This window comes from Octopus sinensis, linkage group LG19 (genome assembly GCF_006345805.1).
Source record: "Octopus sinensis linkage group LG19, ASM634580v1, whole genome shotgun sequence".
Classification (NCBI taxonomy): Eukaryota; Metazoa; Mollusca; class Cephalopoda; order Octopoda; family Octopodidae; genus Octopus; species Octopus sinensis.
This window is the reverse complement of record NC_043015.1, coordinates 1,669,791-1,682,290: the sequence shown is the minus strand read 5'-3', so window position 1 is coordinate 1,682,290 and position 12,500 is coordinate 1,669,791. Positions and strand designations below refer to the sequence as shown.

The 12,500-nt window shown below is 36.1% G+C and overlaps 1 non-coding gene across 1 annotated transcript; it reads left to right on the top strand.

The window, feature by feature from the left end:
- Positions 1–5,807: 5,807 nt before the first annotated feature.
- On the top strand, positions 5,808–5,900 carry Trnay-gua. The gene is made up of 2 exons: positions 5,808–5,844; positions 5,865–5,900. It is a non-coding gene; the product is annotated as a tRNA-Tyr (tRNA).
- Positions 5,901–12,500: the final 6,600 nt, after the last annotated feature.

Genomic DNA, 12,500 nt, shown 5'->3' with positions numbered 1-12,500 from the left:
GCCTATACATTTTTAATTAACCAAATATGAACAATTTTGTTGCACAATGCTTCTACATCTTTCCTTTAACTTGAAAATATCCTCTTTCCAGAATTGAGGTGGTTTCATAGCAAAGAATTTATCAAGGTATCTTTTTACGTCATCCAAGTAATTGAAATTTTTACCATTAAAACTATTCTGCAGAGAGTTGAATAAATGGAAATCCGAAGGAGCAATATCTGGTGAATATGGAGGGTGGGTAACATATCCCAGGCGAGCTGCAGTAATATTTGTTTGGTTCTCAAAGCATCAAGTGCCGAAAATGAACTTTCTTATCCTCCATTTTAAAGGGTTACAAAATTAACACAAGTTATAGGAACATAAACTTTCTTCCGCGAAATGATAGCTTAAACTGTGCTTTAAATGGAGGTGTAGTCAAATCCTATTTTATGGGCTCAACCATGTTCTAAAATAAGTCGAAGTTAAGCTGCTCTATATATATCGGTACGAACTTTCCGGACAACACAATACATACGTAAACAATAAACTTAGAAAATCCCTTGTTTATGGAATACATTCATAACCCACAATTCAAGGAATACCGGTGGAATATTCCCATCAAAACTTCTGGCAAATTTAAACACAATAGGCCGGATATTATTGTTTGGGATTAGAGGACAAAGGTAAGTACTATCATAGAGGTCAGCTGCCTTGAACATTGAAATATCTCTTTGAAAATCAAAGAAAAGGAGGATTTCTATGGACAACTTCTTCGAAACCTCCAGTTTCATTTAGCCAGATTATGAATTCATATTCATAATAATAATTGGAGCTCTAGGTTTTGTTAGTAAATACTTAAAGGAGAATCTGGATGAACTAGGATTTTCAGAAAGAGAAATTGACCGGCTAATTTGTACATTATAAGTGCATCTGTGAGTGGAACAGTAAAAATATGCAAGACTTTTCTTACGTTCTAAATGTGAATTTGTCTTTATTAACTGCATCCCAAAGATGGAGCCTGTATCTTTGTTAGAAACCGGCTTCCTTCTCAGTGGAAGATTTATATGATCAGAAACAATAGAAGAGACGTACATACATACTACAGGCTTACAAAGAATAAGTCCTGGTGGTTGATTTGTTCGACTAAAGGCGGTGCTCCAGCATGACCGCGTTTAAATGACTGAAACAAGTAAAGGAATAAAGAATGCATGTTTATATATATATATATATATATATATATATCATTATTAAGCTTTGTTTCAAGATTTCTCCCCAATAAAGAGCTGGTTTCAAATTTAGATCGAAGAGTCCTTCATTGCAATCTCAACAACACTAACAGCGTATATTTTCATGTATGTATGTATATGTGCAGCATTTGGAGTCGGTGCACGTTCAGATTTATATGCTTCGTTTTATGTATGGATTCTCATGCATATAGTTACATGTCTAGACATGCGCATATCTATGTATGTTTGAAAGTACGGCATGTATACATATATATGCGTCTGTGTACATGTGTGTATATATATATATATATATATATATATATATATATATATATGTGTGTGTATATATATATATATGTGTGTATATATATATATGTATATATATATATATGTATGTGTATATATATATATATATATATATATTATATATATATATTATATATATATATATATTATATATATATATATATGTATATATATATAAGTATGTATGTATGTATGTATGTATTTAGCTAATCTACCAGTCGCTAGGAATTATAACCATGAAAACACACAAAATATCAATATTGTACAGTGTTTTAATTAGCACATTTTTCTTTGTATATCACGTGATAACGGTTGAAAGTTATCTAGTACTAATGGTACGGCTAATTAAAGCCAAGCGTGACTAATAAATTATCGAACAGATTTGTGTTCAGCGGCGTAGATGAACGAACATGTAGACAAGTAGGTTAAGCCAAGCAAAGCTTAGACAATGTAGCCTGGCTTAACGAGCGTAGTGACCGGGATTATGCGAGAGGATGCTGAAAAGTTCCTGCCTTTAAGGGACCCGCGAGAGGCCTGGTTGGAGTGGCTGTGTGGTAAGTAGCTTGCTTATGTACCACATGGTTCCGGGTTCATTTCCACGGCGTGGCACCTTGGGCGTCTTCTACTATAGCCTCTGTGAATCTCAGAGTGTAATATATTGAATGAAATCATAATTAACTGATCCTCCTATATTTTCGTTTACCCAAAGCCACGAAATTTCAAGCACCCCTCTCATATGTGTGTGTAGTGTATGTGTGTGGTGTGCGTGTGTGTGTGTGTGCATGCGATTGCGGGGGGGGGTCCCTTAGGTACGGGATATATTTCAGGATATTTTGTGTTCGAACAGAGACCTCTGTGTGTTTAAGAGGCTTCCTTTGCGAACACGTGGTTTCTGGTCCAGTCACAGCTTGTGGGTGATTGGACAAGTGTTTTGAAGTATGGCAGCAGGTCAACCAATACATTGTGTGTGTAGTGGGTAGTCGGAAACTATGTGGAAGCTCCTTGTATGTACACACACATACACACACACAAACACACACTCACACATGCATACATATATATGTATGTATGTATCTATGTATACATGCAGGTATATAAGTGTAAATATATATACATATATACATATTCATACATATACCTACATATATATATATATATATATATATATATATAATTTAATAGTAAGGGTAGAAATTGATATTTAATCAATTAAATCCAGTGGCGTAGCATATCTAAAAATCCGAAGATTAAAAATTGTGTTACGTACACACAGATGCATATATATATATATATATTGTAAGTATGTATGTATACATGCATACATATAAGTGCAAATATATATACATAAATACATATTCATATATATACCTACATATATATATATATATATATATATATATACATATATTTATATATACACACACATATATATATATATATATACATACATATATATATATATATATATTTATATATTTACTACGGGTACATTTCACTCTCCGTCTAACAAATCGACTCACAATGCTTTGGTCGATCCGAGAGTAAAGTAGAAATCACTTGCCCGAAGTGTCACGCACTGAGACTGATAATTTATAAAATTATCCTTGGCCTGAAGTATAGCCTGCGGTGTGCATCTTGCCCGGGTATTTATATGAAACTAGCAGTATCGCCCGGCGTTGCTCTGGTTTGTAAGGGAAATAACTATAAAGCATTTTTAGAGAGTTATAGCCAAAAAATAGCCAAAAAATGGAAAAAAATGATGGTAACTTTTTTTTGAGAGTAAAAAAGGTGGAGTTGCGCCCCCTAGACAGTTTGCGGTTTGTGTTTCTGATTCTCGACCCCATGTCGAATTTATCGATTTTTTTCAGAACTGGGGGAACTTTTCAAAATTTTCGCTGCATTAGTTTTGAATTATGACATTGGGCTATGTGTGTGTCAAGTTTCATCAGAATCGGTTGAAAGCCGTGGTCAGGGTGAGAGTACAAGCAAACAGACACACAGAAACACGCACAGACAAACTGCCGTTTATATAGAGAGAGATGAATAGAATCAGTAGTCAGGCTTAAAAATATATAAGTATTGGGAGCGATTCGTTCAACTAAATCGCTTCAAGGCGGTACCCCAGCGTGACTGCAGAAGTTAAAGCATGACTAAAAGAAGTTAAAAAATAGAAGTCTACATTATTTACATTATTTGCATTAGACGGATGTTTGTCTTCATCTTGTTTGTTGTTAACACAACGTTTCGGCTGATATATCCGTCAAATGTAAATAATACAAATAATGGATATAATTCCTCATCTCTTAAATATAGTACTGGATTAGAAGTCTGTTTCTGAGTAAAATAGTCCAATGATTCCTGTGCTATTTTTTCGGTATACAGTAATCACTCACCATATCGCGGTTCACCTATCGCGCCTTTAATACATCGCGGATTCCTCAGTATATCGTGGTTTTTCTGCGGCCGATAGATATTTATATTCTTTTTTTAGATTTGAATTATTTCTGTGATAAAATAAGCATTTTCACATCTAAAAATTAGTAATTTAATAGATAAAAATAAGTGCAGTACTGCACTGTATAACATTACTTAAAATATATCAAAAGAAAATACGTAGTGTACCGTGGTTTGGCAAACAAAGAATCGTACATACTGTATAGAAAACGAAACTCGGGAGGCAATAAAAAGAAAAAAGAAGACACGGGTACTCCTAAGAGTGTGGGAAGAGTTTATGAAAGCTCAAATGTATCAAAATATTTAAATAAATATACACAAATTATAAAAATGCTTTTAAAAAATATTGTGCAATAGTGTTTCTACTTCGCGTAGTTTCACTTAGCGCGGGTTTCTTTTGGAACGTAACATCTGGGACAGTCGAAGGATTGCTGTGTTATATTAAAGAATTACATAGATTTTGTGTTTTTCAAAATATATATTGTTTCTTGTAGATTCCATGAGCAGAAATGAGGTTCCTCAGTGGATCCTGAATATCGCATTGATTCTTGTAGGAGAATTCCGGTCCCTGAGTTGGTCACAAATTCCCTAGTAAAGCCATATTTTCAACAGCAAATAGTTTAAGTCAGTGAGTTGTTTCAGAAAATGAAAAATACAGCCAATTTAATTAATTCCGTAATTAATTAGAGAAACAGACGATCAAGAAACAGACCGACTGATCTACCGAACACTCATCTAATTAACAATGTAATCAACATACGTACTAGCTAGCTTAGTAATTAATACTTGCGGGGGGGGGGTTCTGAGTGGCGGAAGGAAACTACAGAGAGAGAGGGGGGAGAACGAGAGGGAGAGAGAAAATGAGACGGAGAAGGAGAGATGTAGAACGTTGGAGTTACAGGCAAATAGACACACAGTGACACAGACACACGCACATATACATAAACACGTACACACATATACACACGCATACACACACGTGAATAGAAAATTGAGAGAAAGTTAAATGAGAAAAGAGTGAATGTTGTGTGTGTATGTGTGTGTGTGTGTGTGTGTGTGTTGTGTGTGTGTGTGTGTGTGTGTGTGTTGTGTGTGTGTTGTAGGCAGAGGCGGAAAGAAGGACAAAGATTGGGAGAGATGTGTGAAACATAGATGCAAGTAGAAAGAAATAATAATAAGAGAGAGAGAAGAGGTGGAGAGGGAGAGAAAGAGGGGAATAGAAGATCTTAAAGAGAAAGAGTAGAAAGTAGAAAGATACAGGGATAACAGTGAGATAGATAGAGAGATAGATAGATAGAAAGAGAGAGCAACAGACAGAGATAGAAAGAAAGAGAGTGTGTGAATGTGTATGTGCGTATGTGCGTATTTGTATGTGTGTGTGTATTTAATGGTCAAGGAGAGAGAGTGTGTGTGGGGGGAAAACTTAAAGTCATAAGAGGGAGCAGGGAGAGAGTTTGAGAAAGAGGAATATTCTGAAAGGTGACCGATTAGAGAGAAAGAGAATAACTGAAGTGAGAGGGGGAAAAAGAGTATAATTTTAGGTCGTTAATGCAAGTCACACATTAACAATTACATCAAATATGAACACCAATCGGGTTTTGGAGTCCGTTAGAAATAGCACCCAAATCACGCTCAAGTTCTTCCTGGCTTCATAAAAACCAATAAAAGGCATATTCGATAGGCAATTCCGTCTACTATATCTCAAAATAGTCATGATGATACGGCTAGAGTGTCATTGACCATAGATTTCTTCAACCATAGCTGAGCTAAAGAATACGAGCTTGTACTTACATCACACTACTTACTATATTTACCATTAATTACACTGCGAGTCTCATGTAACTCGCGATAGCTCAGTTGGTAGAGCGGAGGACTGTAGTTCAGTAATACGGAATTGGTATCCTTAGGTCGATGGTTCGAATCCGTCTCGCGAGATTACGGTTCTTTTTTTTAATTTTTTTTTCCACTTTTTTTTTTCGTGTGCATTTTCTACAAAAATATATATAATCAGATCTACCCAATCAAAATATATTTAGTTTTGAAATGTTGGTTTTGTTTCACGCTGGCTGGGCTTCTAGCGCCGACATTTTATAATAAGACTGTCTTCGTTATAAGGAGATATTTGTTCCTTATTCATATAATCTAAGAGACTAGCATCGCCTTAGTAAACATTGGGATCGATTACATCAATCCCAGTGTACAAATGATATTTATTTTATCAAACCTCAAAAGCTTGAAAGCATGTCGACCCCAGCAGAATTTGAAATCAGAATATGAAGACGGACGAAATGCCACTAAGCATTTTCCCCGACGTGCTAACGATTCTGCCAGCTTGCTGCCTTAAAGTGAATACCTTTTAGCTAGTATATCTACAGTACACAATATCTGAAGGCAATGTGGGCTGGTCACAGCTGGAGCGTCATTATTCACTGCTCACATGACTTTTTTTTATCAGAACTGGTCTGTAACTAAAAAAAAATAATAATAATAACACATACAACTCATGCAGGATGATAACAAATCCTATATGTAGTCAACTATCCTGCTAAAAATAACCATCAAATCACAACTAAACGTACTCCATGGTTATAAAAATATTCGAGAATTGATAAGGGAATTCTGCATTACTTACAGAAAAAAAACGGGATAATCACGGCTTGAAAGCATAAAATGTCTTTGATCATAGGTCTGCACAACAAAATATTAACTTGGGATTACAGCATTAATGATTTCTAACTGGAAGCTAATGTCACACACACCAGAAGGAATAATAACTTCCCCTGAATGGGAAGAAACTCCATTGAACAGCAACTCATAGCAGTTGCTGGTACTCATTCGCCGATGAGATGGTAGGAGGAATGTAAAATGAAGTGGTTTTTGACCTCAGATCAGAACGGGTCACCCGACTTGGGTATCAGTTACCGCCTACCAAATCCTCTCAGAATGTTTCGGCCGAACCGAGACTATTATCTTCTACTACAGCAGAAGACACCTGCCCAAGGTGCCACGTAGTGGGACTGAACTCAGAATCCTGGGGCTGGGAAGCAAACTTCAATGTAAAGTAGAACGCGACTACAACGAGATTCGATCTCAATAGTCAGAGAAACATACAAGCATTTAATCAGGCTCTCGGCCATTATTGATACTCCCGTATTTTCCGTTTACATATGATAATGGAAATATCGTCTCCTCCACCACTATCAGAAACTCTCCCAAACCATCTTCCACTCCGCCAAATATGATAATAAAGCATTCCTATAAGAAAGCCAAACGATTCTTTATTGCATGGCATGATTTAAGAAAAACGTCTGCTTTTATATTTCCCCCACCGCCTCTGAAAATTAATATACCGCAGGATTATTTGTATTTCTCTCTGATTTTAAAACACAAATGTTTTTCTTTCTCCACCCATCTTGAATGAAACACAAAGCGGCTGAATGACTATCTTTTGGTGGCAATATTATTGATTTTCAAACCAGCGTTGCTTCATCAATCAACGTTGTTTACGGTCAGTTCTGCAATAAGGACAAATAATTACCTATCACATCGAAGCTGGTGTTAGTGCTCAAAGCATGAACACACTATAGCAATTGTTTAGCTGTTGTTGTTATTTCGAACCGTTAATGCTATAAAGATTGGCGGGCGTAAATCTCTTTTGCAACACTCTGCTCATTCACAATCTCATTTAGCTCACGTCGTTCGTCTCACGATAAAACCCCGACCGCTGACGGATCGCCGAACGACAGACCGACCAACTGACTGACCGGTCGGCGTAAAGATAACAGAGGCGAGGCGAAAAAATACGCAAAACAAGAACTTCAGAACAACATGGCGGAAAGAAACAATTGTTCAGATTATTCTCATAGAATAAGGAAAACCATTTTAAAATATCCTATAGCAATAACATAGATGTGAAGATAAACAAACACATACGCAAACATGTATGTGTATGTTATGTTCGAACACATAAGCATACAAAAGACGCAGACGTTCGTACAGAAACACACACACACACACACACACACACACGCAACCACACAAACACACAAACACACACACACACACTCACACACTCGCAGACACACTCGCACACACATACACACTCGCCGCACAATCACACATATAGTTGCTAACGTTGAGAAATATTCGTATACATGGAGATAATCACTCGTACACAGTGACATATAGAAGTGTGTGTGTGAGTATATAGGAATGGATGTGTGTGTATGTGTGTCTCTACGTGGGTGTATGCGTGTGCGTATGTGTGGGCGTGTAATAATTTTCGTCGTTGCAGAAATGTATAATCGTAATTTATAATAAATATTGCACAGAAATATTTTCCCGTTTTGATGGTGCATACAGCCATACATATACATATACATACATGTACATATGCATTACACACACTCAGACACACGCACACACACACACACGCACACACACACACACGCACACGTATGTATGTATGAAACTATCTATCTATCTATCAATCTATCTATCTACACATATGTTTATACATACACACATATATTGGGTCATCCCATAAATAATGCGGTTTTAGAAATTGCATGAACTAAAAGACAGACGGGGATTGTATAAACCACTTGCATCAACTTGCTATAAGAGCAAGTAGTGATTTCACCTTGTCCATATTCTTAGTGCAAATTTTGAAGAGTGCAGTTCGATTTTAACAGTTATTTTTTCAAAGCTATAATGGAAGTGACAAAGGAGCTTATTCGGGATATATTGCTTTATGAGTTCAATAAAGGCAACGACCCAACGGAAAGTGCATGGAATATTATTGAAGTATATGAGGATCGGACAATAAGCATAAGCCTGTGTTAACGGTGGTTCCAGAAACTCCGAGCCGGAAGCTATAGCCTAGGAGACCAGCCTCGTCCTGGAAAATCTGTAGAGCTCGACGAGGACTTCCTGCAAGACCTGGTGGAAAAAAATCCCCACGTAACTGTTGAGGAACTAGCAGAGAAGCTTGACTCTCGTCCTTCAACAATTCATGGACACCTGCGTGCCGTCGGAAAAGTTAGCAAATTGGGTGTATGGGGTCCTCACAAACGTTCCAAGTTTAATCGCGCGCAGAGGGTGAATGTTTGCTCTTCTTTGCTGTCATGACTCACAAATGAACCTATTTTGGACCGAATAGTGACTGGTGACGAGAAATGGCTTCTTTATAAAAACGTTAAGCGCCGAAGACAATGGGTAAGAAAAGGAGCAACACCGGCCCCCACAAACTAAAGGTGTTGCTATCTGTTTGGTAGATTGTGAAAGGTTTAATCCACTTCGAACTTTTCAGCCCAAAGCAAACGATAACAAAGGAGATCTGCTGCGAGCTGATTGAGCGGCTTAAATTAACGCTAGAATGGGAAACGATGCCCTAGTCACCTTATTCGCCCGATATTACCCCATCTGATTATCATTTTTTCTGCAATCTTCAAAATCATTTGGACGGGAAAAATATGAATTCTGTAGATGATGTCAGGACAGCACCGGAGGATTATTATAACCTTCGAAAACCGGAGAAGGATTCTGGATTATTTTTTGTTTGTTTTTTTTTACTTAGTCTTTGAGAGCGGTCGGGTTAATTTTTAGTATTCTGGATTGTGTGATCGGTCGAGTTTATTTCAGATATTCTCATTTTAAAAATCATCTCTAACTAATCGTTGAGAAGACGTTGGTGTTGCTTTGGTGGAGGTTTGCGCACTCTTTCTTAGTTCTCTTATAAAGATTTTTTTGTTTCAAATTAGCACAGTGTAGTATCAAGGGGGATGTAGCTGCTGTGTCCAGAAGACCGAAAAGGGTGCCCACTGACAATCCAGTATCGGTGAGTTCATGGTCTGCATGCAAACACACGCGCATACTTATGCGCACGCACACACGTACATGCACGCATACATTCATACATACATACATACATACATTTATATATATATATATATATATATATATATAGATATAGATATATATGTGTGTGTATATATATACACACACACACACACACATACATATATATAGTAATCCCTCGACCATCGCGGGTGTTACGTTCCAAAACGAACAGCGATAATGAAAATCTGCGAACTAGAAACAGAACTGTACTGTATATATATATATATATATATATATAATATATATATATATATAAGCATGCATGCATACATACTTAGAGATATACAAATATAAATAAATACAAACGTACATACATACAAATATACAAACGTACATACATGTGCACGAACATACATAGTTTCACTGTTCATTCACGACATACACGGAGTCTCAAAGCCGCACTTCAAACGTAGGATAGAACAGGGGGTACTTAGTTGATAATATATATCTGTTTCCACAGTGAACGATTAATATTGAAAACAAGTCAGAAATGTGTAGATCATCACGCAGCTCGATTACTGTAATGTAAGGGCGACAATCCAGTCGAAGCCTATAGTAGTCATGGAGAGCCACGTTTCATAGCTAACAGAACAGATGTGTTCATCAGTGTGCCACATGGCTCGCAGTTATGAGGAAATTTCTGGACATATGCAAGGGAATCCTCCAATGACTTTAGCTAAATAATATTTTCGATTTCCTTTTGAGAGACATTGGAATTTACAAAATCAGTTTGCGAAATGCAAATCATTCCAAACAGCAAAATGCTGTTTGGAAAGAATTCCTCAACATATAAAGATTTTTCTACTTAAACATCATAATACATATAAACTCAAGCATAGTTTACTGCAATACACTGCGGTCATAGTAAACTTAATGGCAAGTTTTAGTGTGAAAAGTTATTTCCCACTCATGCTTAATGAAATTTACTTAATGGCATTAATAATCATTAATAAGAATATTAAACAAGGCAGCGAGCTGGCAGAATCGTTAGCACACCGGGCAAAATGCTTAGCGGTATTCGTCTGTCTTTACGTTCTGAATTCAAATTCCGCCGAGGTCGACTTTGCCTTTCATCCTTTCGGGGTTGATAAATTAAGTACCAGTTACGCACTGGGGTCGATATAATCGACTTAATCCCTTTGTCTGTCCTTGTTTGTCCTCTCTATGTTTAGCTCCTTGTGGGTAGTAAAGAAATAGGTACTTCATCTGCCGTTACATTCTGAGTTCAAATTCCACCGAGGTCGACTTTGCTTTTCAGCCTTTCGGGGTCGATAAATTAAGAACAGTTACGCACTGGGGTCGATCTAATCGACTTAATCCATTTGTCTCTCATTGTTTGACCCTTCTATGTTTAGCCCCTTGTGGGCAATAAAGAAATTAGAATATTAGACAATAAGCTGCGTATGCACTCATATACTTATTTAGATATGTTTCTTCGCACTCCTAAAAATATATAATAAAAAGTAGTCTCAGACATAGAATATATTACATACAGAACAACTCTAAATTTCATATACTTGCCTTCATCATACTGTTCAAAAATAAATAAATAAACGAAATATAATTTGGTATGATTTCAAAGCTATTTGCAAGTTTTTTTTCTTCCGAATTTTATAAATTGAAGTTACTCCACCAACTATAGATAATGAAATAGTCTTTAAAAGCATTATCTATGATATATAGTAACGCAAAATCTTAGCAGCATTCGCAATATAAAGAGAAGCCATTCCAGTACAAGAACGCAAATCTCTTCCTTATGTAATCGGTAAAACACCAATATCTTCTCGCAATTCCATATAACTTTCGCAATCATTACTTCACAAATGAAGGTTTGATTTTCAGATAACATAACGGAAATGCGGAAAGCTACATAAGGCTTAAGAAAATGATAATCACTTGAAAAAATTCATGCAACTTGTATACATTGAGGGACTTTACAACTTCCCTGTAGTAATAAAACTGGAAGTTAAAAGACTCATAAAACTAACAATTATAAAATCAATTAGTACGTTATAGAATAAAGGTTCCTTTACATAAATTAATCACGAAATTGCGGTTCTCTACCGCATGAATACTGTAAAACATATTTACTTCTTTTCCTAATTTTGTGTAATCGGAATTTGTGAATTTTCCAGATAATTCCATAGGCATTTATTAATGAATCGCTTACAATGACCTGGCTAAAATAATTCATTTCGCACCTTGGATTGTGACCTTATAATTGAAGTCTGATCGATTTTACGATAAAAAAGTTTAAATGTCATTAAGAATAGACATTTTCCTTACTGATGTGTGTTTTGTTCTCATGACACTGAAGATATGATATCGAGTATAAACATACTTGAATAATGCTAATTGTTTTTGCATTTATTACTATCCATTTATTACTATCGTAGATGATACAATTGTGTTTGGAGTAATCTGACTGAGAGATCTCCTGCAAAAGCAAATTTTCTCTTCATTAATGAAAATATATTTTCTGTACGCAATTTTAGTCAAGTAAATTAGAGTGTAAACTGCATTGAGCACTATGTTTTTTGGGGTTCTTTTTTCGCATAAGTTATCGTTAGAAATATTTCCAAATACTTACAGATAAATACAAGCTACATACGTATGCATATATTTGCAACCATG